This window comes from Thunnus maccoyii, chromosome 13 (assembly GCF_910596095.1).
Source record: "Thunnus maccoyii chromosome 13, fThuMac1.1, whole genome shotgun sequence".
NCBI classification, from domain to species: Eukaryota; Metazoa; Chordata; class Actinopteri; order Scombriformes; family Scombridae; genus Thunnus; species Thunnus maccoyii.
The window spans coordinates 3,859,653-3,886,224 of record NC_056545.1 but is presented as its reverse complement, the minus strand read 5'-3'; the positions used below and the strand labels follow the sequence as shown (position 1 = coordinate 3,886,224).

Below are 26,572 nucleotides of genomic sequence, written 5' to 3'. Positions count from 1 at the left end.
TGCCCCTTGGCAGGCTTCCAGAAAGCTAGCCAATCAGAACAGAGTGGGCTCAATAGGAGGGAGGCCTTAAAGAGACAGAGGCTGAACTGAGGGGCTGAATAAAGGGCCAGTATAAGATAAATGCAGAGTTATTTGATATATGAAAAATGCAAAGCTACTCTAGTGGAGTCCTAGAATCAAAATATAAAGCTGGAAATGAGAACAGGTCCCCTTTAATGTTAGATATATGATGGGAGAAAGGAGCAGAAATGTAGTATAGACACAACTCAGAGCTGTATGCACACATGTGTATGAGTGAGAGAGAGGAGAGGAGTGGGAGAGAGAGAGGAAAATCAGAACTTGATTTTTTTATCCCCTTATTTAACCTCACAGATACAGAAGACCTTCAATGACGAAGGATGGGCCACTGAGTGCAAATAAAGCTATAGCATCCCAGCAGAATATTTCAACAGCTCCTCTAAGTGCTTCTAAGTATAATAGTGATTCTAAAGAACAACATACTGAGGAAGAGGGCATAGCAAAATGGATTGGGTGCAAAGGATTACTGGTCACAACGACTGAAGATGATGACTTTGTTCTCATGATGGAGACAGTAGAGCATATCTAATCAGGGAGAGTAGGCCTAATGCTTATTTTATTTAGTTATTTTGTTATTGTCTGAGATGGTATTTTGTGAAAATGCAAGGCTAAATTCTTGTTTCTTTTGTATCATGTATTTTATTTTAAGATAAAGACGTTTCATATCACAATGGTTAAAACGTGTTTGTATTGCACGTTCAAACCTTAATACCATTCCATAATAACAGGTAAATAGATGTTTCCTCCAGGAGTCTATAATGAGTTTGTAAAGAAAATTAATTGGAAATTCTAGAGAAATGTTTAAATAATACATCACACTTTAACTAAACCTGTTGACCAGATTTTAGTCAACTAAATCTACCGTAGATTTAGTCGACTAAAATCTTATGATATTTAATCAACTAAAACAATTCAGATGACTAAAATGGCATTTTAATCAATAGACTATGAATAAAACTAAATCAATATTTGCTGTCAAAATTAACACTGGGACGGAAGACACCAAAATTGAACTTTTTGGCTTGAATGAGAAGCGTTTGGCGACCAGCAAACACTGCATTTGAGCATGAGAACCTTATCCCATATGTGAAATATAGTGGTGGCAGTATCATGGTTTGGGCCTGCTTTCTGCCTCTGAACCACAACGGCTTGCAATCGTTGATTGAACTATGAATTCTCAGTTGTACCAGCAAATTCTACAGGAAACTGTCAAGGTACCCATCCGTGAACTGAACTCAACAGAAAGTGGGTCATGCAGCAAGACAATGAACTTAAATACACAAGTCGTTCTACCAAAGAATGGTTAAAGCAGAAGAAAGTTGATGTTTTGGAATGGCCGAGTCAAAGTCCTGACCTTAATCCTAAAGAAATGCTGTGGAAGGACCTGAAGCAGGAAGTACATGCAAAGAAACCCCCCAACATCCCTAAATTGGGAGTGTTCTGTAAGGAGGAATGGGCTAAAATTCCTGGTGCAAAAGGGGGTCACATCAATTACTGAAAGCAAGGGTTCATATACTTTTGCCTCACACAAATATGTAAGATTGGATCATTTTCCTCAATAAATAAATTAATAAGTTTGATGTTTCTGTCTCATTTGTTTATTTGGGTTCCCTTTATGTAGTTCTAGGACTTGTGTGAAAATCGGTTCACAAAACATTCAAGCACCACTGTATTTCTTATAGTGCGAAAAACCATACTGACAAAGTGTCATACAATATGGCCTATACTGATATTTTATGGGCAAAACACTGGATAATGTGAAGTAGGGCAATCATGCTGAAGCTCAACATCAGTTATGGCACTGACCTTTTCCTATAATTGCAGCAAAGAAGAGCGAGTCATTTCATTAGGCCGGCAATATCAAACTGTTTGGATATTTTACACTCAATAGTGTGATTTGTGAATGATTGCTCTGTTTCTGCAAACGGAAAGGTCAGCACTGAGGCCGAGCTCTTTTTGGAAATAAAGTGCTCGGCCAAGCAAACGAAACAAGACTGCAATCAGAATGTTAATAGTAGATTGAAGCACTGCAGCAGGCACTGAGACAGTCTGAGTGTCTGGGTATAGTCGTGGGGTCAGTCCGGGCTTGAACTGCAGCAGTTGAAGAGTAAGATAACAAGAGCAGACATTACTGGCCCGCCGTAACCTTGGCTTCTAACTGTGGTTGACCAATCCCTTAAAACCCTTCAATGGGAGCAGGAAGACAGTTGGCAATGTCTGTACAATTTGAATGCAGTATTGTACACTCATTATTTTCTTTTATTCTTCCCAGCTGGACACCAAAGTACTGTTCGAACCATAATGCTGTCTGCTTGGGCAGGACAATAAACTTAAGTTATAGAATTAGCAACATTCAGTATCTCTTTGTGAATCTCTGTGATTTATGTGGGATTGTGGTATTACAATCATTGACAGAGTCAAAAGAAATATAATATAGACACAAATAAACAGTGGCTATCAGCGGAATAAATTGAAGCCAAAAATCTTCCAAGTTGTTTCTTATTTTTTGGTTACACCCATGAAATATAGAAACAGTGCAGTAACTATGTTTTTAGACAAATTGAAAGTGTAAACTGTAGTCAGACATTTTGTATTTATTTTACAAGATATTCAAATGTGAATGCCTGTTTTTTTTTGTGTGTGTGAAATGCATGTTCCTGAATAAAACATCAAAATGTAACTGAAAAGCAAAGCATAGCATCTGCTCAGTGTAGCCTAAGGGAAGTCATTTGAAAGTTTCTAACAACAGTATTTGGTGTTGTGGGAGAATTTGCACTGGTGTGAAAACTGTCCCACTGCAACAAGCTTACAAGAGACGACACACTACACAAGCGATTCCATACCCATGTTAAGATGTACAGTATGCTGTATACAGCAGCATACTGGGCATTAATATCTTGACAAGTATTGTTCCTTGCCTCACCAAACTTTGTAGGATGGAAGACAAGCGTGTTCTGTATGCCAAAACCATTAAAAGCCTGTACTGCATGTCATGACAGTGATATTGAGGGTACTACAAACCCACATTTTTGCACTAATATGATTTAATTTTCATAGGACCAAAATTGTATGTGCGGTTGCCAGTAGGAACATAAAAATGTACATGGATATTGCTTTGTTACTGTGGTACAGAGTGCCAATGTCCTTCTGTTTTTCCTTTATACAAAAAAAGACATAGATTTGAGAGACATTTTACCTATGGCAGAAAACATCCATTTCAAGATTACATTTTTTTGCCCCAGTATCTCCATGATTATTGAATACCTGTGTCATAGGAATTATAAGAAATAAAGGATAAACATGTGTTCGTTATGTTGGAATAAAGGGCATTTGAGATGGGCATTGTGTCTCTGGTAAGGTCCTGGATATTGAAAATACGTGAAATATTTTGATAAAACCTCTGCTATAGGGAGGAATAAGTGGTATCATAAATGGCCCTCTCAAGCTCCAGTGGGAGTATCTAAATGTGTTTCCACATAAAAGGTTGGATGTGTTTATACATGGAATTTTACAGCATGCATGTTAGAAAGCTATATGCCCTGATAGTAAAGAATATAGTTTGCATTAATGACGTATAGTAAAATCAGCTTGCAGAAAACATGCATTTCTTTACTCAAATCAAGATTTCAGAGGCTGGGACACACATAGGTACAGATAATAAGGGAAGACCTTGGTTCTTCATTATGGACATTTTTTCCTAGAGTTATAACAATGCCTTTAATAATGTGTATTTATCTATGAAGGGAACATGGAAAGACATTGGCACTTTCTACACTAAAGAACATACATTAAGCTATTTCTACATACATTTTCATGTTCCTACTAGCTACCCCACATACCATTAAGGTCCTATGAAAATGGATCCATTAGTGGTAGAGACCTCAAATGTTACTTTTCAAAATATTAATGCCCAAACATGGCTTCCCAGATAAGGTGTCTTTAAGAGTGTATAAATTAAAAAATATCAAAACATTGGAATTAAAAAAAAAATATTTTAAAGGGTTTCGTTTTAGGACCCAAACATTATATAGACAAACTTTGAACAAAATCTGAGACAATGCTGCAACCACTTTTTTTTAATTCTGTCTGATTTGACACAGAATGTCTGCTAATGTTTTTATGGTTTTGCAAGAGAGAACCTACAATAAACTAATCATATAGATACTAGCTCCAGTATGCCACACCATACTCCCCACTTCTGAAGTGGGAAGCACACAAAACATGTTTTTCAGAGACCAGTTGCTCATATAAATTCCACCTTGCCCTGCATGCTTCAGTGTTGCTCAAAATAGCTTTTAGAGCATTTCTCCCAAATGTCACCAAAACAGCTCAAACAGTGACAACAATGGATTTCTAAAAGTCCTTTATCACTGTGATTACGGCTACAGGGTTACAGTGTGTTATATGGTCTGCAAGTCAGATTGTTAGCACTAACTACAATCTTTCAACACGTCTGATAACGGTGTGGATTCTCAGACAAGTGGATTTTACAGCTACTCTCTAGTGGATTCATCCAGACCACTTTGCTCAGTCATAAGTGAGCCACTGCTTCTGTTTACATGCAAATGGAACTTCAATCCAAAAAGTGTTTCTTGCAATTAGTGTCAGCCTAAAAAAACCTTATTGTGTAATAAGATCTAAGCAAAGTACCACCAGCAGCAGCTGGGATTATGTTTACAACAGACAGTTTAACTGATTACAGTTCAGCTTCATTTTCTTTTCCATAAGTTGACTAACTTTGGGGTTTAAAACCCCCATCTTCTGACTGTTCCTGTTCCTTGTCCTGTTCGACTTTTTCTTTTAGTGATGTATTTGGCATTCTCAGATTCCATCTATTAACTTAGTGAGTACAATCATTTTCCTCCCTTAAACTATTAAAAATAAGACCCAAGTTGTATTAACCAGAATAATACTTAAAATTCTAATTCAGATGATTTTCTTAATCACATCAATCATCTAAAAAAAAAAAAAAAAGCCGTTCCAAAAGCCTGACAGCTCATTCACCCATCATGCGTGCTATAAGCAGTGTCTGAGCGTGGCGGCGCAAACTGAGCTTGACGCCTGTTGAATGAGTACAGTGGAGCAATTTTTTTCCTGAATGGCAGTCTACTATAAAGCAGTGGTTTGGAAAATCCGCTGACCCTTGAGTTTCCAGCCTCTGGCAACAGTGCCCAGGAGCCAGACATCCCCTGTGCTCAGGCTTTAACAAAGAGTTGGGATGACGGCTGGAACTGGAGCATGCTAAGAAACAATGCACAAGCTCTGACCTCCCAGACCTTTGAACTCCTCCTCCTCCTCTTTCCTTCACCGCAAGTCTACCACTCGTCTTGTTTTTTTCATGTGTGTCATGATTTCTCCCACAGAATGAATGAGGTACATTATTCTCCATTAAGATGCAGCTTACTGCAACATCCTGTCATGAGTTTGCACCAGTTTATGTTGCTTTTCTCTTCTTTAAAACTTTTCTTTAAACTCTCTAAACTGCATTGTTACCATGTCCATATCCAGAACGATGGTAACTTACCAATTTTTTCAATGTTGGCAACATTGTCATATAATGACTTGCCACTAGCTGCAAAGACATTATTATTCATGACCATTAAACTGTATAATTAACCACCACTATTTTCTTACAAAAATATTTCTAGACGTAACAGTAAGTTTTCACTGCTGTTTCTGATTTTTTAAAAATGCATATAATAAAATAATATGCAGAATGACAGTTATACTGGCTTCACATCATATGGGATATATGGTAGAGATGGTTGTATGATTGCAGAGATGGTCATGTGAGTGTTAAAATACTTTGCATCAGCACATTATAAGCACAATATTAATCTAATTTCTGTTTTATTAACTTGAAGGAATGACTTTGGCTGACATGAGGCATCTATATTGTTGTCTTTTCAGGCACTTAAGTACTATTAAGTACCATTATGAAGGTGGATATATCAGTGCTTTAAGAAACAAGTTTCCCAGGAGTAATTATGACTTGAATGATGACGTCATATATATCTTTAATGCAGTATTAATTTATTTGGCAAATTGAATCAAATTGGAACAAGCTGATGTGCTAAATCTCTCACAAAATATTGCCAAATGTCACATAAAACATCTCTGTACCGCCTTATAAAAAGAAAAGATGTCCCTTAAAATCCAATAAGTGGTACATAAATATTTTTCAGACAAAAAGAAGATGATCATTAATATAGTACAGAACACTTAAGGAAACCTTGATAGAGCAATATGTTGCATATTTTTAAGGAATCACATTTAACAAATCTGAAGGGCTGCACAAGTCAGTGATAACAAGTAATGGAATGCTATTTACAGTATACGGTATATTGTACAACCTTTATTTACCTATATATATTGTCTTTATGATGTAAATTACATCATTACACCTTTAATCTTCCAAAAGCACCAATGTTTTGCTCTGAGTTTACCCTTTTAAAAGTGTTTCACTGACAGAAATTTCATATCTAGCTATTATTTGTTCCATGAATGTACGCTAATGCCTAATGACATTCTCCTAATTATAGCTTATTGTTTCCGAGTCTTACTCTCAAAATTTAATCTTCTCCTGCACTTTTGGCAGCATAAGACTGGGCCATAAAAAACACCAATTACAAACCATTTACTTCAGTTTATGTTGACAAGGATATTACAAGGTGATTTATGACTTTCAATCACACAATTGCATAATCCTGTTTCCGGTGAAAACATCTTAATTGTGTTTACAAGTGCACTGAACCTTTGCAAAGATTGTGAGATTACACAGTTACACGTGACAGGATTACAAAAAGAAAAAGGGAGAAATACTGTTATCATAGTTCAGACCTACTGTGTAATAGCCTAGTTAAGTCAATTGAAGGTTTGATGTCTGAAAAGCTTCATGATGGTTACACAGTAAACTTCTGATTTACTTCCTGTATAGCATTCATGGACTTGATCAACACTATTCAAGATGTATTCATGCTGTTGCTCTCTTTAGCGCTATTGTTAGAAAGGACCATACCACTGGTAAATGCCCAAAATTAACTTTGTGACTCAGCTGCCAAGGGGAATGGTAGATGAAAAAACATCCACCAGCCAAACATATTTTTACCAGCCAAAGTAATAAAATGCCTTTTTGTGTCACATATGAGTGCTTGAGAAGGTCTGTGTCTGGCGCTCCTTCACCACTGTATTGAGTGCTCCTACAGTTTTGCGGCACTGTTTAGACACACATAAAAAATACACATGGTGTGTGTGTCCACACTGTATACCTGAGCCATGATGCCAGATATTTTATTACATGACTATTTTGGTACAAACATTTACCCGCCAGTGTGCAATTTACAAACAGAAACATACAGAAAATCTACCTGCATTTGGCAATTGGCAGGTGTCAATTTCGGACCCTGCCAGTGGCGTTGCATTGTTTAGCCCATTAGCAATAAATCACGTTTCTCTTATCAATGCTCCGAAGACTGATTTCAAAGCCTTCCAAGCAGTCATTGGCTCACTTAAATAAGTTATGAACCTGTAGAACATTGAAACTTGTTTGAGAATACACTGTAACACTTTCACATTTTTTTGTAAACTGCACAGTAATTTACCCATAATTTCACATTCATATGCATAGTACTATAAAAGGTTCATAGTGTATATTACTGTAATTGTGGTGAATTATGGGACCCTAACCCTGACCTTAACCCCTAATGGGAACATTCTGGCTGATTGGTGAGCAGTACTGTATTCCTCCTCAACTGTAGATCACTTACTGTATTGTAATTTTCCTGGAGAGGAATATTGTTTAATGACAATACATTTTAGAGAACTGTGGATCACCTGACAGCTATATTTATTCAATAGGTTTCATTTGTTTTGTTAACACTCAGTTACGTACATTATCGAACAAAGACACTAGCTTGAAAATCCTTTTTTTTAAGTTTGGCAAATAGCGTTGCACTTTAATATAATTATGTTCAGCAAAAATGTATTTTTCCCTTGTATGCTTTTAATTTTGTGTTTTCAAAGCCGTTATTTTTCTATAAGTTGTTTGTAGTGATCATCAAATAGGTTTAAATAGACCATTACAGAATAGTTTTGTTTGTTTTTTTTAAAGTTTTTTTAAACTTAAACATGTTTTCAGAGAAATGATATGACTGTACTGTGATGAAACACATCAATGCTGGTATTATTATTGACATTGACACCAAATTTATAAAAATCAGACACACACACAGACACACACAGACAGAGGAGAGCCTTTTGTAGCAGAGCTGCTAGCTCAGCTACAACAAAAGGTACCACACAAACTTTTACAAAGGGCCATGAATAAGCTTCAAGTGACTATCAAAGCTCTGGCGGACTGTGTTTCTAGTGTGGACACAGAGAGTCTGACAGCAGCTGTTCATGGTTGGTTAGCTCTGACTACCAGCTTTACATCACTGTTCACCCTACACTGAGTGGTGGTCAGTCAGTGTCCTCTCACCTCCCGTGACACACACTACGAAGCCACGAAGCCAAGAAGCCATGAAGCCATGAAGCCACGAAGCCATGAAGCCACGAAGCCATGCCCCCTACAGTCGTTGTCCTGTCAAGTCCTCTGCTACATTTTTTTAATATACTGGGAAGAAGGGAACTAGCAGAATTTTGGTGTGTTGTTACTCTTTAATAGTTTCTGCCATTGCCCAGGGCTCGGACTAGACACGGGTACCGGAGTTTGTAGTGGAAAGGTCGGGAAGATAACGTGTTTATGTCGACAACTTTTATAAGTGTTCAATTTTTTCTCATTGACTGCAGTGAAAGGGTGTGAAACGGTCGGGATGTAAGTCAGTACCTCCAAATCTGAGGCCGTGGTACTCTGCCGGAAAAGGTTGGACTGCTCCCTCTGGGTTGGGAGTGAGTTGCTGCCCCAAGTGAAATAGTTGAAGTATCTTGGGGTCTTGTTCACGAGTGAGGTTAAGATGAAGCATGAGGCTGACAAGCGGATTGATGCAGCATCAGCGGTAATGTGGGTGTTGTACCAGACCGTTGTGGTGAAGAAAGAGCTGAGCCAGAAGGCAAAGCTCTCAATTTACCAGTTCCTCTATGCGAAATCTCTAAATTTGACAGATGGTGGAGAATTTGAAATGTCAGTGGGTAAGCAAGAGGTGTTCCCAAAGCCTCTTGAAACTTTTTGTAATTTTTCATGGCATATTTTAATATTTAACATTCTTTTCAGCACTTTTGTTGGTCTATATCCTAACCCTCACCTATGGTCATGAACTTTGGGTAGTGACTGAAGGAATGTGATCATACAAACGACTGAAATGACGTTCCTCTGGAGGGTGTCTGGGCTCAGCCTTAGAGATAGGGTGAGGAGCTCGGACATTCATGGAGAGCCCCAAGTAGAGCTGCTGCTCCTTCGCATTGAAAAGAGCCAGATGAGGTAGTTTGGGCACCTGGTTAGGATTCCTCCTGGATGCCTCTCTCTAGAGGTGTTCCTAGCACGTCCAACTGGTAGGAAACCCCGGGGCAGACCCAGAACACGCTGGAGGGACTACATATCTCTTGTGACCTGGGAACGCCTTGGGATCCTCCAGAAGGAGCTGGAGGGCATTGCCAGGGTGAAGGATGTCTGGGTTTCCTTACTTAGTATGATACCACCGTGACTCGGTCTCGGATAAGCGACAGAAAATGGATAAATGGAAGTATGCAGTGAAAGGCCAGAGCATAAGGGTTTGAGGTTTTGTTTTTATTTGTTTTTTGGTGAAGGATGCAGGTTATGCTCAGTCAGTGATTCATACAGTAGCTCCCTGATTTTTTACAGGCTTGAGTGTTCTAATTAGTGTCCATCACAGCTTGCAAATTTTGCGCTCAAAGTGATCATATTATCCTTCCAAAATAAAGTCTTAGTCTTATGAAGTTGAGCAAATAATTCATGATCCCATCAGAACATCACCACTGGTATTCAGCATACTCAGTTTACTGAAATTAACTGGAACTAATGGTCATCTGTAAGGAAATCAATGGCAAAATGGTCTACAGTGATTAGAATATATGCAATTTGTAAACGTGCTAAAACATGCCACGGTATGATCGTTTAAAGAAGCTGAAAATTAAAAATACCCCCAGTTTCTGGTCTGAGCAATGGTAACCAAGCTGCTTAACCGCAAAGATGTTGCCTGGCAGAGGTCCCAGCTCTCAAAACCCACAGACTGGTTTATTATTGACACAACTGAAATCAGGCTGAACCAAAAGTAGCAGCTGGATAATTTAAGGAACAGCTATCCTCAAATGATCTGACCCCTATAAAAGACTGCGAGGGAAATAGAGGCAAAGCTTTCACTGCTGATATTCCAGTGCATCACGAACAATGTCTTAATAATAAATGTGAAAAGGCAAAGTTAACAGACTAATTTTAATAAAAGGAAAGTTTTGGCAAGAACTTAAACGCAACTAAACTAAAATTGATTTGACAGGTGGTGGTTTTTAGTATTTAGTATACATTTTTTTCTGCACTATTGCAAGTAATCATTGGTCTATCAAACTAAAGAAATATTAAAGTGCTTTTCTATTACTGTCCTGGCCAAATTAAGCCATTTAACTTTAGACATACTGTTTTAAGTGACCCCGCTGACCTATCCTGTGGTGCCACCATCCGGCAAAAGTTCCCATTTCTACTCAGAAACAATCTGGCTCTAACGAGCAGATTTCTCAAACTAATGGCTTAATTTTTATAGGAAATTGAGGATTTTGATAATGCCAAGAGGATGAGCCCCTGTTGGACACAACATGATGGTTGCACCACCCTAAAGCAACAAGTCTCAGCATTGAAATACAATATTTTTTCATTGTCTTAAAAAAAAAGACAATCATTTTCTGATCTGACTCAAGAATTGGCAGGAATAGTGTCTTCAAAAACTGTTACAAATCACTGACATTTATATGACAGGTTCCTCATCTGCCACTGCTATGATTAAAGTTCGGAAAACTAATTGTCAAGGGAAAGTTTCATGTTTTCGGTTAAAATAACTAATACGTTAAGGTTGGGAACATTCATGAAGAACTGCTTGGTTAAAGGGGAGCTCCACTGATTTTATACATCAAAGTCTGTTTACAGGTCTTGGGAAGTACTAATGTATATGTGACAAAAACACGTATAATGCCTTTTGTAGATCCAGTGGGAGCTGTGCAAAATTTCAAAAACTGTCCATTGTGAGTCTGACAGTGTTATATGAGTGCAATGCTGAAGTGATGGAGTGTTTTTTTAAGGTTAGTGAAGCCTTTTGGTAATAGTTAAAAGAAACCAGCGTGGACTGTTGGTAAGAAACAGAAAAATAAATTTTTCTTTCAAAAGACATGGTTTGTTGAACACTACATCCTTTGGGAGCAAGTAACAACTTGTCATACTTTTTAGTGCTGTACAACCTTCCAATATGCTTGTTCGGAGTTACACTTTACCACTGACCGATGTAGTGATTGGCTGCTTGGATTTAAATGAAAACTCAGCAAACAGAAAATGTTCAGAAAGACTGAAAATCACAGGTTTTTGTTAACTAATCATTTTCAGTCTGAGTGTGTCAACCAGCGGGGACCCAGTGTTCTTTCAGTGTCGCCACAGAAGTCACAGCCCTCTTATTTCTTTTCTTTCACAATTACATGTTAATTGTAATCCGCAGTCTCTTCAGTAGCTTCATAGCATATACAAGAGTAGTAGACATCCATTAGCAGGTCAGCAGTTACAGAGAGGAGTAGTGAGTTTTTCTTCTGTTGTAGCTAATAACATGGCTGTTCCTGAGGATTTGTATTTCCAGAAACCTAATTTGAAGGCACTCAATCAGCTGTCTCTAAATAAATTACTGAAGGAAACAGAGAAAAAGGGCAGTTTTTAAGGCTTTTCTCACAGAACTGGTGCTAGATTTACAGCAACTGTCACATGAACCTGGCAGATACTTAACTCATGTGGGGTGTACACTTCCAGTTACGGTTTGACGAAGTCAGCTTCCAGTAATGCTCTCTCTGGAGACAGGCTGTTAACTCCCCATCATTCAGGCTTTTGCTCACCAGGGTGTAATTGTTTGAGGAAATGCAAACAAGCTAAATTTTGTTCTCCATAAAAAAATACTTTCTGGAACACAAAATTATATTACAAGGATCAACCTCTTCACTTTGTGTATTGATACAATTTATGGGCTGTGCTTTGAAAACTGAAGTGATACTGAGTCATGTTCCTCAGGGAGGGTGCAAAAGATGATAATTTGGCGTTATAGTGATGCTTCACTTTAAACTCATCCTTTATGACTTGTACTAGATATCATTAACAACGAAACACACAAAGACAACCTTTTCCACATGGTTTGTATCTCAGCTAGAAAGGGCTAGTTAACTACAGAAAATACTGCAGTTAAGAGTAATTCTACTTGCCCATGAAAGTCACCAAAATGGTTAAAACTATGCATGTTTATCCACTCTCTGCATAGTTTAATTAACCCTGTGGGGAGCAGAGAAATGTGTGTTAACTATGCAGACATCTTGTGTGCACATGAGATAACAAAATATCATCTTTCAAGACTTCTGGACATCTGGGAGTCATCATCACCTATCAAATATAGCTGTGCCTATTATTATGCAAACCATTTTGCCACATTTGTTAATTTGATATTCACCTTCCTACTTCCCACTCCACTGCACAGCACCATGTTTGCCTGCTTTGACAATACAACACACATTAGTGCATCAGATGACCACAGTGCAAAAGCCTACTGAAATCTGAAGAGGCAGTTTACATGCACATCTGGTAATCTGGTTGCGTTAAGAATTTTATGTTTACCTCAGTTAACTGAGATTAATAATCATCTGGTAATGACAATGCTAAACAATTATTTATTTAGTAAAGCTTTAATGTTAAAAAACATTAGCTGCTATACACAATATCTGGTCTGTCTGTTACATATAAAGTCCTCAAAAGCCAATACTCCCCTGAGCTTTTTTCTCATTCCACTTCACTGGACCGAGACTGGAATGAGTTGCATAAGACTCCAACTGGACGAATTAATCTGTTCCTGTTTTTGAAGCTGCCATCAGAGACATTAATCCAGATGCATGCTGTTGCTCTCCAGTTTAATAACTACCCTGACAGCCACCGTGCTGTTTCCCTGCTTGTTTTTTTTTCCCTTTAAACTAAGTCTCACTTGTGTTTGCTGGGGCTGTTGTCAGTCATTCACATGTTCCTCAGCTGTAACCTGCCTAAGCTGCTGCTTGTGTTTGCACCATTGTTGTGTTAGCTCTTTTTTTTTTTCTTTTTTTAAACCAAAATCACCTTTTTTGTAGGGCTGTAGTCTGCTGGTTGACTGGTCGATTAGTTGGTCGATATGCCCTTGTCCGACTAAATTCTCATTGGTCAAATTATCTCCGTGTTATTTTCATAAGGAGAAAGATGCTACATCAACAGCTTTCCAGGAGTAATCCATTATTTCCTGCGGCGGGAGGGACAGACTAACAAATTACCTGTGAAAACAACGGGGGTGTATTCAAAACACCCCCGTTGTTTTCACAACTTTGAACTCACCCAACCAAATGGAGACTGCTGGGTCCAACTGTACTCAACGTTTACTGAACGTTTACTGAATCTGTGTTTCTCCATAATGACAGAACGAGAACCCCCGCCAGGCCAAAAAGAAAATATTTTTTAATATTTGAAATCGATAGCGTTTGGGAGTCTCTGTGCAGCGCCGTTCCAGTACGTGAGTCAACCTCTGTCGTTGCCTGGGAAACCGTTGGTAGCGTGGCTCCGTTAAGGAGTATGTTAGTGTAGCAAGTGGGAAGGAGCGAGTCTGGCAGTAAATGTACAGCACAGACTACAGTGTGTCAATTAATAAATGCTAAAAAGTCACGTCTGTTGTTTCCCAAAATGCTGGAAAAGTAAAGGGGGTTAGCTCCAAAGTTAGCAACAATGGGTTAGCATAACCTGAAGACACAAAACAGAGAAATACAGAACAGAGAAATGTGTGGCTGCTGAGTTTACTGTGCACTCTGTCCTGTTACATCGCCCCCCCAAGATTATGTACGATTTTAGTCGACCAAGATTTTCTTTGGTTGACTACAGCCCCATTTTTTTGCTTTTTTTTTTTTTTTTTTTTGGATAGGACTGTTCTGGATCATTGCTATAAAACAAAATGTATTTCCTCACTGCCCTGCCTGGATTACTTGCAGTAATAAATATAAATAAAGTTTGTCTGACATGGGGTGAAACTCATTTAATACTGCTGTTATACTGTTATACAGTAGTGCAGTAGGAGGTAAGCTTAATATTACCCTCATTTGCGTTCGAGACAAGTACAGGTAACAGTGAAAACACACTGTTGCCAGGGGCAACACCACAGCTCATCTTCAGATGGTCAGGTTTCCACCTTGACCCATGCTGTTCTTGTTCCTCACTAAACACCTTTGTTGATAGATGAGTGAATGAAGCTGCTGGATAAGAGGTAAAAAAAGTTGGTAAAACTGTGGGCGCTTTTGTGCATGCCCGACTGAATGGCCAAGGTCCTCCTCTCCAGGCTACCAAGGAGCTGTGGAGCTCTGCCAACATGTGTGTCTCCAACACAACAGGCCAGAGCACATGTCTGACTGCCTTTTGATGACCAAGGCCGTCCGCAAACCTCCTACTTTGACCCATTGTGCAGGACTGCTTTTCATTCGCCACATCAGAGCGAGACCTGAGGGATGTTGATTCATCTCAACGAACAAAGCCAAAGGACATAAGCGTTGAAATACTTATTCTAAGGTTTTAACATCTGTCACACAGTTCACTGAATACGCACACACACAAGCATTCATACATATTGAAAATTCATGCAGGAGTACTGAACAGTGATTTAAGTTCCACTTTGCTTCATATTTACCCAAATGATGGCAGCTGGCCTTAACTTCATTTGTGATGGTTTTTGACAAGCAAAGTGGAGCAGGCTGAGATGATGCACACTTTCTGTGTCTCTGAAGCTGTTCATGCTGCCAAGACCTACATTGTCATTGCTGATTTTGCTAATTTTGCAGCATCTCAAGTGTTCTCATGGTTCATTACCTGTGGCATCTGCTGCTGCCTTTGACCTTCAGATGAAAAGAAAAAAGGCAGCTGAACTAAAAGGCATGTCTTTCATTTTGAAAACTATAATAGGCCCTTTATTGGTTTGCCTCTTAACTTTGAAAAAGGAAAAACTAAAATTCTAAAATACTAAATATAACACAGAAAATACATTTTATTATTATTTTATTTTCAGATTCATACACTTAGCTATTATTGAGTTCTTGTTCTGTCTGTTCTGTTAAACCCTTAGCAATAGACATTTTCAGTCATTTTCATTTACTAATTTTGAGTACAGCAAAATTTTAAACAAGTTAAATCAATCATTCTTTAACATTGAAAAGAAGACCGTCTGCTTGACTGGTTTCATTTATCTCCGGAAGAGCAGTTCACCAGGAAACAATCACATCTTTTTAAAGACAAATTACAATTCAGACAGAAAGGCATTTAACAACCATTCTTGAACTGAAATATGATTTACCTCACAGTGGGAGAGCAACAGCACATTCTCACCTCCTCTTGTTTGAACAGGAAATGGAGTGATCTTGATAAGACATCAACTATAAAATGTTGACCTACATTCAAGGAGTATCAGTATATGTGGGGGGGGGGGGGGGGGGGCGACTAATGCGCCGGTACTCAATTCAAGAACTGCCAAAACTATTGTCAATTTATCATTTATTGAACAACGTCTAAAATCTCAGATTGATCCATTCTCAGTGAAAGCAGAGATGATAAATATATATGCATTGGTCTCTGGAACAGCAGCGTCTGGTTTGCCAAGTCTGGCCTGCATCCCAGTATGCAGTTGTGACCATGTAAGAGCAGGATACAAACTGGGGATGATGGGGGGGTGGGGGTGGCTGCTCATGGGTTGCATGCTTGAATTAGTGCAGGTTCCCATCAGCCCCTTAGAGCGCTAGAGGAAGATAGCACACATATACAATCATAAAATGAACAACACACTACATACACACACACACACAGGCCTGCTGACACAAACATTGGCACAGTATCACAGCATCTCCAAGCTGCACGCAGATTTTTATTTATTTATTTATTTTTTACTTAAATGGACACATTTAGACATTTAGCTTGCAAAAAGTCACATGGCTGAAAAATGGCATCTCTACATTCACTCACCCACAGCTTTTCTCCATCTGAGCAGACTAAATGCAGAGGAACTGTTATGTAACTCCAGCTGTTTCCACCGTTCAGTTAATACTCTATCAGAGGAAGTCTGCACCACATTCAGCTCAATGCCTTTCACCCTGGCAGGGAGCAACAGCCCTGGGCCCTCAGCTACTGTCACCGCATTTTACAACAGCCTTCGTTCAATTTACTGCCGTGTCGACTTCATGAATATTCCTGTGGTGGTGGAAAGGCATTTGCCCTATTTATGATATAGCCACGTTGGGTTAACATCATACTTGTGGAAAACAAGAACAAATCCTTGTTACAAAGTGGAGCGATAGACACAGCTGAAAGAAGTACTTTCTTTTTTTCCCCTTTTTACTAGTCCTTGTATACACGCATCCACTAGAGTATATGTGTAAAGAAAATGTACAATTATTTATATAAAACCAAAATAGCTTCTTCTTTTTTTTAAATAGACTTAACTTGATAAAATAAAACACTATAATACAAATATAAAATGAAATAACACTTGCAACTCACACTTGAACACCAGTGACTCCACTTGGACTTGAGCCTTATGACATGAAAGACTTGATCCCCTCTCAAAGCAAAGCAAGTTAAACACAATCATGGCTGACACGAGCTGCCTACACCAATCAATCCTGTCCAGCGACAAGATGAGGATGAGGAAAAGACCACTAGCTAATCAGAATTAAGGCCCAGAGTGCAGAGACTGCCCTCAAACAGAGTGAAAAAGTAGTTTTGGTCATGCAACAGAGCAGGACTACTATATATAGAGACTACTCAACAAAAACCAAATGCAACATGTAAGCCATGAGTGGAAAAACCAACATTTGAGGTAACACAAAGAATAGTAAGCCTAGTCTCATATAGTAGCCAAGTTGACTGGTGATGTTTATGTCAACTCTTCAGACTTACTGTATTTGTGCGGCTTGGGTTCACCTTTGCTTCCGCTAGTAAATGATCTAATCCTGACATCCTGTTGACATTTTCTTAAAGTTGTTCATGCGAGAGATAGCAGACACATGATGTGTATGTGCTGACCCCAGCCAGCGTTACAGTAAGTGTGATAGAATGTGTCTGCTACAAAATGAACCACCCTGCATCAAGATTTTATGATATTTAATCACATTACTAGCTCACTGGAATTGAATGAAAGGCGATGTTCATATTGCAAGCCTTATAATGCTGTTTTACTGCTCAGACCTAATTTCCTTGCACGTGCAAAAGAACAATACCAAAGAAAAAGCAAAAAGGAAAACACTACCTCCTCCAGAGTCTTATACTACATATATGAGGCTCTGTATGTTCAGTACAACAATGCCCACATGAATACAAACACAAATCAGCATGTCTGTATCAAATTGTGCACAAAATGCCAAACAAAGCACACAAAAGAAGGATAGAATTCCCTCTTGTTTGCTTTGCGGTCCAGCATCATATATCCTCCAAATGACTGGAGTCTTTTAATTGACCTTATATAGGAAAGTAAAGTGGATGATTAACTAGAATCGATCTGAGTCCTCTCACGACACCCAGTGACATTTCCTCCCTTATTTTATTTTATGCTTTGCATTGCCCTTTTTTTTTTCTTCTCCTCTCTTTTCTTCTGTCCAGGCCGCACAGCTGAGTGAGCACGCAGCAGAAGGCTAATATCACCACCATAATGCAACCCTTCATCTTCCAGCTCCCCCCCTTTTTTTTTTCGTGGCAGCGGTACAGACTGTAGAAATTATTGCAGATAAATAATTGCAAATGGAGTCGGGGAAAATAAGCTGAGGAGAAAAAGACGAGGAACAGGGTCCCTGGTAGACTTGTAAGAGACTGGGGCCCCTGAAAGCTGAGGTCTTGGTTCTTTACCGATTAGAAGATCAGTCCTCCCAGCACTTCCCCTCAGGGCCGAGCAAGAGGAGAGCTGTGGAGGAAACGCTTTTATTCTGATGCAACTCTGCCAGTGTTTCCATCCCAGAGCAACGGATGCTCAATCTCCTCTCTGAAGCAGCTCCCAAAAAACAGGCTTTTCTGCTGTAATGCAGACTAAATCTCTAATTACAATTTTGGGCTTGAGTAGCAGAAGTCACAATTATGGTACCTCTTATTATGCAAATTAATTGACTGATTCCAAAGAATTAATTACCTCTTGTCCCAAGTTTGATTAGCAAATGAGAGTTTTCAGCTTCTATTTTGATTTGGTGTTTGGATTTCCTTTTTTTTTTTTCTGGTGGAAAGAATGGGATAACAAGGAAACAAAAGGTGATGCAGATGTAACATGCTGGATGAATGTGAATACAAATTGAATGGAATATTTACTAAGAACTACAACAGATGAGCCTTTTTGGAACAGACAGTGTCTGCAGAGAGTTAAATTTATTACTTTTAAGGAGGATTTTTAAAAGGATTTTAATATTCTAGGATTTTCTAAAACAAGAACGCTCCAGAAATGCTATAATTTGTTGAGAGGGGCGAACTTAATGGCTTACATACTGGTTTTACATGTACAAATGTAGCATGTATGAATGAAAATAACAGTATGATATAAAAAAAAAAACTTATTTGATCCAATGTCATATTTTGTCAGAATATTTAGAATTAACAAATCCAATAATATATTAAATATATTTCTAAAATTACACTACATTGGCCAAAGGTATGTGCACACCCTTATTTGTGTCAATGAAATATAATTGTATGCTACAGTATACAATGATATAGACAATAACATGCTTCCAACTTTGGTAAATGGACTGCATTCATATAGTGCTTTTCTGGTCTTCCAACCACTCAAAGTGTTTTACACTATAAGCCACATTCACTCATTCACACACACATTCATACACTGATGGCAGGGGCTGCCATGCAAGGTGGCAATCTGTGCATCAGTAGGAACTAATCATTCACACACACATATTCACACACCGATGGAGCAATTTGGGGTTCAATATCTTGCCCAAGAACACTTCGACAAGCGGACTGGAGGAGCAGGGAATTGAACCGCCAATCTTCCAATTAGTGGATAACCTCTACCTCCTGAGCCACGGTCACTCAATTTGGAGAAGACTCTTTCCTATTTCAACTTGACAATCAAAAACTTTTGGGATGAACTCGAACCAACAAGTCATCCAAATGAAACACCAAAATAAGTTGTTGGTCCATGCACTCCAGAACAACACATACAACACATTCTGATCTGACGCCCGTATAGGCAGGAATCACCGGGACGACATCATTCGTCTGTGCCTTTGAAAACTGATACCAGCCACTTTGTGAAATTAATGTTTTATGATGTGACACTGCTATGGTTAAGGTCTGGTTAGGGTTCTAAAAAGATCATGGTTTGGGTTAAAATAAGTACTTTCTTAATGTTAGGGATACATTGTTGTTTGGGCTAAAATGACTACTTTCTTAAGGTTTGGGGACGGTTGTGGTCATTGCTTTTAAAAAACAGTGTTGACTCGCAGTGGGAAATGGGAAATGAACATCGTCCTCCTGTCTTAAAGTTTGTTGACCCATCCCCTCAACCCCAACGTCCTGCCTACGCACACTTTGTCGTCCTATAATAACTTCATCTGATTTACTCTTTTGCTCTTGTCCTCTGGCTTTTTCTTGGGAGGACAGTCTCACTTGAAAGGGAACGGAAGGCTCAAGACTACAAGCCAGGCCTCATCACCCAACATCAATGGCCGACCTCACTAATGCTCAAATCCCTGAAGCCAAGTTCCACAATCTGGTGGAAAGCCTTCCAGAAAAGTGGAGGCTGTTACAGCAGCATGGTTTTGGAACTGAAATGTTTTACAATCATTTATAAGTGCAATGTCCGGGTTTCCACATACTTCTTGCCATATAGTGTATATAGCAGACATTTAAGGCCTTTTAAGGAGGAGGAGACATTCAGAATAAAGAATCTTGTCAATCATAATAATGATTACCCCCCACAAATCCACATCATTGCTGTGATGTGCCTACAAGTATGTATTCAAATAGAGCTGTATCACCTCACCCTCCTTGACATTTTCAATGTTAGCCCACCTCCAAGAAAGCATGAATGGTCCTAATCCCTGCCTTAGCTCCGACTCAGTGCCTCCGGTTCATCTTCAGCAGGATTCAAAACAAAAGGTCTGACAGATGAAATGCATGGGCAGGCAGGCAGCGCACAATGTAGTCCACCTGAATAGACTGAAATTAACTAGTCTTGACAAAGCCAGGTGGATGAAAAAGGGTCCCGCCAGAGCTCTGAGGCCTGACTTGCCTTTCTGAATGAGAAACCCCTCAAAGCCTTAACTTTTACCTGTGATTCAGCCAGAGAAAATTTGGGCCACTTTCCATTCTTCTCCCGTCATTATCACTTGATCAGAACTGCAGCCAGAATTAACTGTCTAATTGGTTCTGTTAAGCAGACAGATGCAGGCCATACAAGAGCAATTGGATTGAATTCAATGAACCACTGTCTTCAGTGTCTGAACAAGTGGACAAGGTCAGCATTCAAAGTCCCAGTAATAATGTGGGTTGGAAAGAGAATAGGTAAGTGTCAGACCAAAACAATCCAATCCACATCACATATCAGTATCCAAGCCTTTGGGTTTGTTTAGCAATAAGCCTGCAGTTGTCATTGGCAGGGCTAATTATGAGGGCAGCAGCTATACTACAGGATCAATTTCCACATAACAGAACCCTAATTTTGTCTGTCAGGCATTTAAATTCTTCTTTCCTATGGAAGATAACAGGAGCATATGAATAGCAATTAAATGTTGCTCAACCTTGGTGAGATTACACTCCTGAGAAAGACAGCCAATAAGAGCAGGGTTATTGCCAGTGAGCAGTGAGAGGAAAGACAATGTGGAAGAAAACAACAATGTCGCACCAACTACAATGGAATAAAAGGACATTTATATTTCACTTTAGAGGCAAATGTAATTTATCTATCAAAACTTACATCACATTTATCTGATTTAAACACACTCAGAGTACTTGAAGGTTGTCTTCACAACAAACATGTTAACAACTGTTGCATACTGGTTAAGTAGAAATAAGTTTCTATTTGAATTGCTGCTAAAATGTTGTGAAACTATATACAATACAGCATAAACTGGCAGCAATTTCAGTTTTGTTTGATGAAAAACACCACACATGAAAGCTTGCAAATCTCAGGGTCACCTGTGAGATTAAAGGAGATGCACTTTATATCAACTGGCACAGGCACACAGTGTAATGCACAATTACTCTCACAACCTGAGAAATCATCAAATTAATCATCTTTAAAATGAGCTGAGGAAAGAGACACGGGTACACAGGGAAAAAAAATGGAAATACAAGGAAAAAACTGGATGTGCAACAACTAATTGTAGAAATTGTGTTCAAATTAATTTATTTTGATTAAATCATCAAAATACAACCAGGCTTGTAATGTGTAATACAGACTGAATCTGAATCTGACATCATGAAACTTTGCTTTTTGGGCAGAAACATGTGTATCGTAGTACTGTAAAGTGGTTTTTCTGGTATAAGACAGTAAAGTATGTCTGTCCTTTGCACATTTTCAGCAGTGAGGTTGTTTTTTGATAATATTGGGAACATTTAAGCATTTCTTTTGGACAAAACTGAACAAACAAAAGCTTAGAAACATTAAAACTCAAGTACACATAGGTGAATAGATCGCTGGCATTAACAGTCACAGCTGTAAAATGTCAGTTCCCTGCTTGTCTGATTTTTTTATAACTAAAACAGATCTACACAAACAAAAATACCCCATTTCTCTTGGACAATGTTTCTCTTAGTGTTGTTGGCTTTTGTTTCCTTAGAGATGTGCTCACTCGTTTCACATTCACTTCCCACACACTTCGAGTCTCTGCTTTTAGAGACAAACATTGTTGCTCTCTCTGGATATTGTAGCCCTTTCCAGCAGGCAGGAGATAACTGGAATCAAACCATAAAAAAAATGGAGGCATTGCTGAGGTCAAAGTATGTCCAAGTTTTTTTTTAACTGCAATAACATAGAAAAGACTAAAATGAAGAATATGCTTGCTTGCTCAATGTTCTGAATGAGTTTCCATTCTACAGTCGGAAAAAAGTGATCATATGCATGTCATGAATATATATTATATATACTGGAAGCAATGGCAGTGAAGGAGATTCTACTTTGCATATATATATACCTATGCTGTAGCAACCACCACATCACCTTTTCTTACATAGGATAGAACTCCATCATGGATAATAATAGACATACTACACTTCCTCACTTCTATTGTGTGTTCTTGAAAACACAAAGCAAGTTTCTAAGCATGTGCACAAAGGTGATACTGTATGAGTTCACATGTGCAGATGGAAGAGACGGACAGAGGAATTAATTCCATGTTAGGTGTTGTGTTGTGTCCAAGAAGTGTTGTGATCCCTCGTTGGGATTTGTGTGTGTGTGTGTGTTGAGTATTTGTGATAAAGTGACATAAACTGAATTAATGGGGCATCCAATGTAGTTGTTGTATCGGTTTCAGTCTCGCTCCATCAGCATCGTAAAATCTTTCAGAACTAAAAAGTAAAAATAAATATATCAGTAGTCAATGTCCACAAGAATCTCCAAAAATGTCAAGGCATGCTACTTATTACAGTACAAAACTTACATGATAAACAACAAGAATACAAGCCCTCCTCAGTTCACCGCCTCACATAGTTGCCTGGTCAAACTCAAACTTCTACCTGTAAATCAGACATTTAGGCATCCTAATATTCCTAGTAAGTCAACAGGGGGCGGCTGTGGCTCAGGAGGTAAAGCGGGTCGTCCACTAAATCGGAAGATTGGCGGTTCGATCCCCGGCTCCTCCAGTCTGCATGTCAAAGTGTCCTTGGGCAAGAAACTGAACCCCAAATGGCTTCCCATGGCTGTGCCAGCGGTGTGTGAGTGTGTGAGTGTGTGTGTGTGTGTGTGTGTGTGTGTGTGTGAGAATGTGCATTAAATTAAATCCTGATGAATAGGTTGGCACTTTGCATGACCGCCTCTGCCATCAGCATATGAATGTGTGTGTGAATGTTGACATGACTAGAAAGGCACTATATAAATGCAGTCGATTTATTATTGATAAATTAAAAACTATGCGTTTCTCATTCTTGCAATTTTGTACATTTATTAAAAGACAGCAGGATGTACAGGACTGCGGCATTCTGTTTTTTTTCCAGGAAGTCAGTAATTTCGCTGAATACGTAACCTAATAACTGTTTTGATGAGAACATAAATGCCAAACTGGTTTCTGTGATTCAGAAATCAAGCTACAAGGTGGGTATATTGTTATCATCTGACTTCTACTTTTAGTGGTCTAGTGCATCCCCAGCTCCTGTTAGGTCTGGATCAATGCATGGTCAATCCTTTCCCTGAGAGGCTGTATCGATTTGGTTCCTCGGGCTGACCGACCTCTAATCTCTTGAAACGGTGTGGTGCTCTGCCTGTTCTTTGCAGACGCTGTATCCTACCTGAGCTGAGGTCTGGAGCAGAGCACAAAAATACAACTATGTCAAAGAAATCTATTCATCGCAACTTCAACAATCTGTAATGTGAAATGTGTAAAATATTAAACACACGGCATCCTGCAGTGGGGGTTTATAGGAGGCAGCTTGGAGTTTCCATCAGATACTTTTGTACATGCAGAGGATGCTTCATCTTCAACCTGAGTCATGCAGATTTCATTGTATAGGACTTAGTATTTTTCCACTACAAATTGAGGGCAAAGGATTAAGAGTCAAAAGGTGCAGTCTTTCCCAGTGTTAACATAACAACAAATTAAGATTATTGCTACTATCTTGCCATCATTTTTCACCACCTTTCCAGACATTTGAGTTATGCACTTTCACCTATTCACTCATGTCATAAAGACCTTACTTCCATTAAATGGCGAGATTGAGTTAATGTTCCTCTAATAAGCTCATAAATAGCATTCTGAAAGCAGAAACTAGATGTGAGAGAGCAAGTAGCATCATGCTAATGAATGTGTACACAGTGCTCCATTCAGGCTGAGAGGAAAAAGTAAATTAACAAGTGCTAAACATCACAGCTCAGGCCATATTTTTGTCAGCTGGGATAAGTTTACCATAGTGTGAACGAAGCCACAATGCTTTGGAAACGATTAATATTTGATGAAGGCTAAGTGCACGGAGGGAACCATAAGGTTTAGTTTGCTGCTTGGGGAAGTGTGAGCAATTGTATGTGACTTGGAGAAAAGGTCAGCTTTGTTTGGCATCAGTGTAGGTCAATCCATAGTTTTTTTCATCCTTTTGTATATGGGTGCATTCACAAGTATTATTGCATTGGTTTATTTTAAATCTGCAGGGTTTCAAGTCTCAAGCAAGGTTCTACTGTATAAGAAGGGCATTACTGAGCAATTGTAACTGCTAAGTTACAGCAGTAAAGCACATCACATTTAGATATGATTAATGGGGATTGGAATTAAGTGACCAATTAGGATCATTCAAAAGCCACAGTTTTCTTCAAACGGAGCAGTGTAAAGCTTTAACAAACCAAACCTATATACAAAAATACACAAGTTTCAGTACAGTTTAGATCCTCAAGAATAATGTTTGGTCAGTTTTTGTCACAAAACAGCAAAACCAGACATCTTCACTTATTTTACACTATATGGCCAAAAGAATGTAAACACAAATTTCCACCTACATTGGTGTAATTTCAGTCTGGGGCTGTTTATCATGGTTTGAGCAAGGCTCCTTAATTCCAATGAAGGGAATTCTTAATGCTTCAGCATTAAAAGATATTTTAGACAATAGTCTGCTTCTGCCCTGCCCAACACCTATGGGATGAACTGGAACGCTTGACTGCAAGCCAGGCCTTATCGTCCAACATCAGCTGCCAACTTCTACAATGCTCTTGTGTGGACAGGAGCAGGATGGGAGCCAGGTTTAAAATGGTGTGGAAAGCCTTCCCAGAAGAATGGAGGGTGTTATAGCAGCAGATTGATGCCCATGGTCCACAGTTAGCACAGTATATAGTGTATATGAAGCAGCTTTTAACTTCATGAGCCATCCCAATAATCTACACATTTCAACCCATTTTTGGCTTTTGGTTTTGAAATATTAACCAGTAAGATATTAATGCATATTTAATGCATTTTAACTGATGTAGTATATTACTGCAATAACACACTGCAACATCTAACAGACCTTAAAATAGTTATCAGTTGGCAAAAGTATGGAGCCTTTTAGTTAAAGGTTCATTTCAGCCTGGAGAGAAGACAAGCAGACCTAATCCTAGTCGTGCACAAGCCAAGGTATGTTACCCAAAGCTGTTCAAAGCATCTAAATATGGAAGCACTGTGACTTCATACTGAATGTTTAGCTATGCAACCATCATAGATTTCCATATCAGCTCAATGCATTAATATAAGCAATTCAGATGAGGTCAGGAGCTTTTGCTTTTTTGTTTGTGGAGAGTTGAGGAGGTCAGATCACATATATTCTTTTAAATCCAATGGCTGTACGGCAACTAGGTCTCTCTGTGAGGCATTCGAAAATAAAGAGGCACCTAAAAGAGCACAGGGGGGTTTCGACTGGCTAAGGTATAGCCTCAAGCGTGAAGTCGTTTTTGCATAGCAAACTGCATGAGCAGTGTTATATAACTATGAATACTGAAAAGGTTAATACCACCAGGCAAGCACCCTTACGCTAAACTTATATGCCTGGTTTTCCACTTTTGGAGTAAAAAAGGAGGTGAAATGACCTCTTAAATTATCCGAGACAGCTGGTGGGACTCAACCATATGAACTGGTGACCCAAAACAATGAGCTGAAAGCCGCTAAAAGCTGCAAAGAGCTGAGGACTGGAGTGTTAATTCTCATTGGGATTGGCAGTGCTAGCAACTATTCACATCATCTGATTTAATGTTAATATCAAAATACAAGTCTAAAACCTCTGCTAAAATGAGAGGAAAGGATTACATATTTATTAAATACAATATTAGGCTTATTAAGCTTCAGGGAAAACTAGCAGTGATGCTACAACATACAGGAAAAGACACATATTTCATGAGTAAGGCAACCTAAACTGCCATCAAGTAACTACACTCACTTTCAGTATTCAGGTAGAAGACAAAATCAACTGTACTTTATGCATTTATCTATGTTTTTGTAAGCAACTCTGTAATAAGGCACCCTTTACACATTTTAACCAGTACTTTTTTCTGCAATATAATAACTGTTATTATCTTTTTGTGTGAATAAGCTTTAATTTCTGGTTTTTAACGACTATGACTACCTTGCTGCCACTCATGTCTGCAGGTTATTCATATGCATG

At 38.8% G+C, this 26,572-nt stretch overlaps 1 protein-coding gene and 1 long non-coding RNA gene across 4 annotated transcripts in view; both read right to left on the bottom strand.

Moving 5' to 3' along the window:
• cadm1a (cell adhesion molecule 1a) overlaps positions 1 to 26,572 on the bottom strand; it is a 411,670-nt gene that overhangs the window by 364,525 nt on the left and 20,573 nt on the right. The window lies entirely within an intron of this gene.
• Positions 15,762 to 18,654, bottom strand: LOC121909890. Its single transcript, XR_006099546.1, has 3 exons — positions 16,808 to 18,654; positions 16,274 to 16,498; positions 15,762 to 16,049 (listed from the first exon to the last, which is right to left on the bottom strand). It is a non-coding gene; the product is annotated as an uncharacterized LOC121909890 (long non-coding RNA).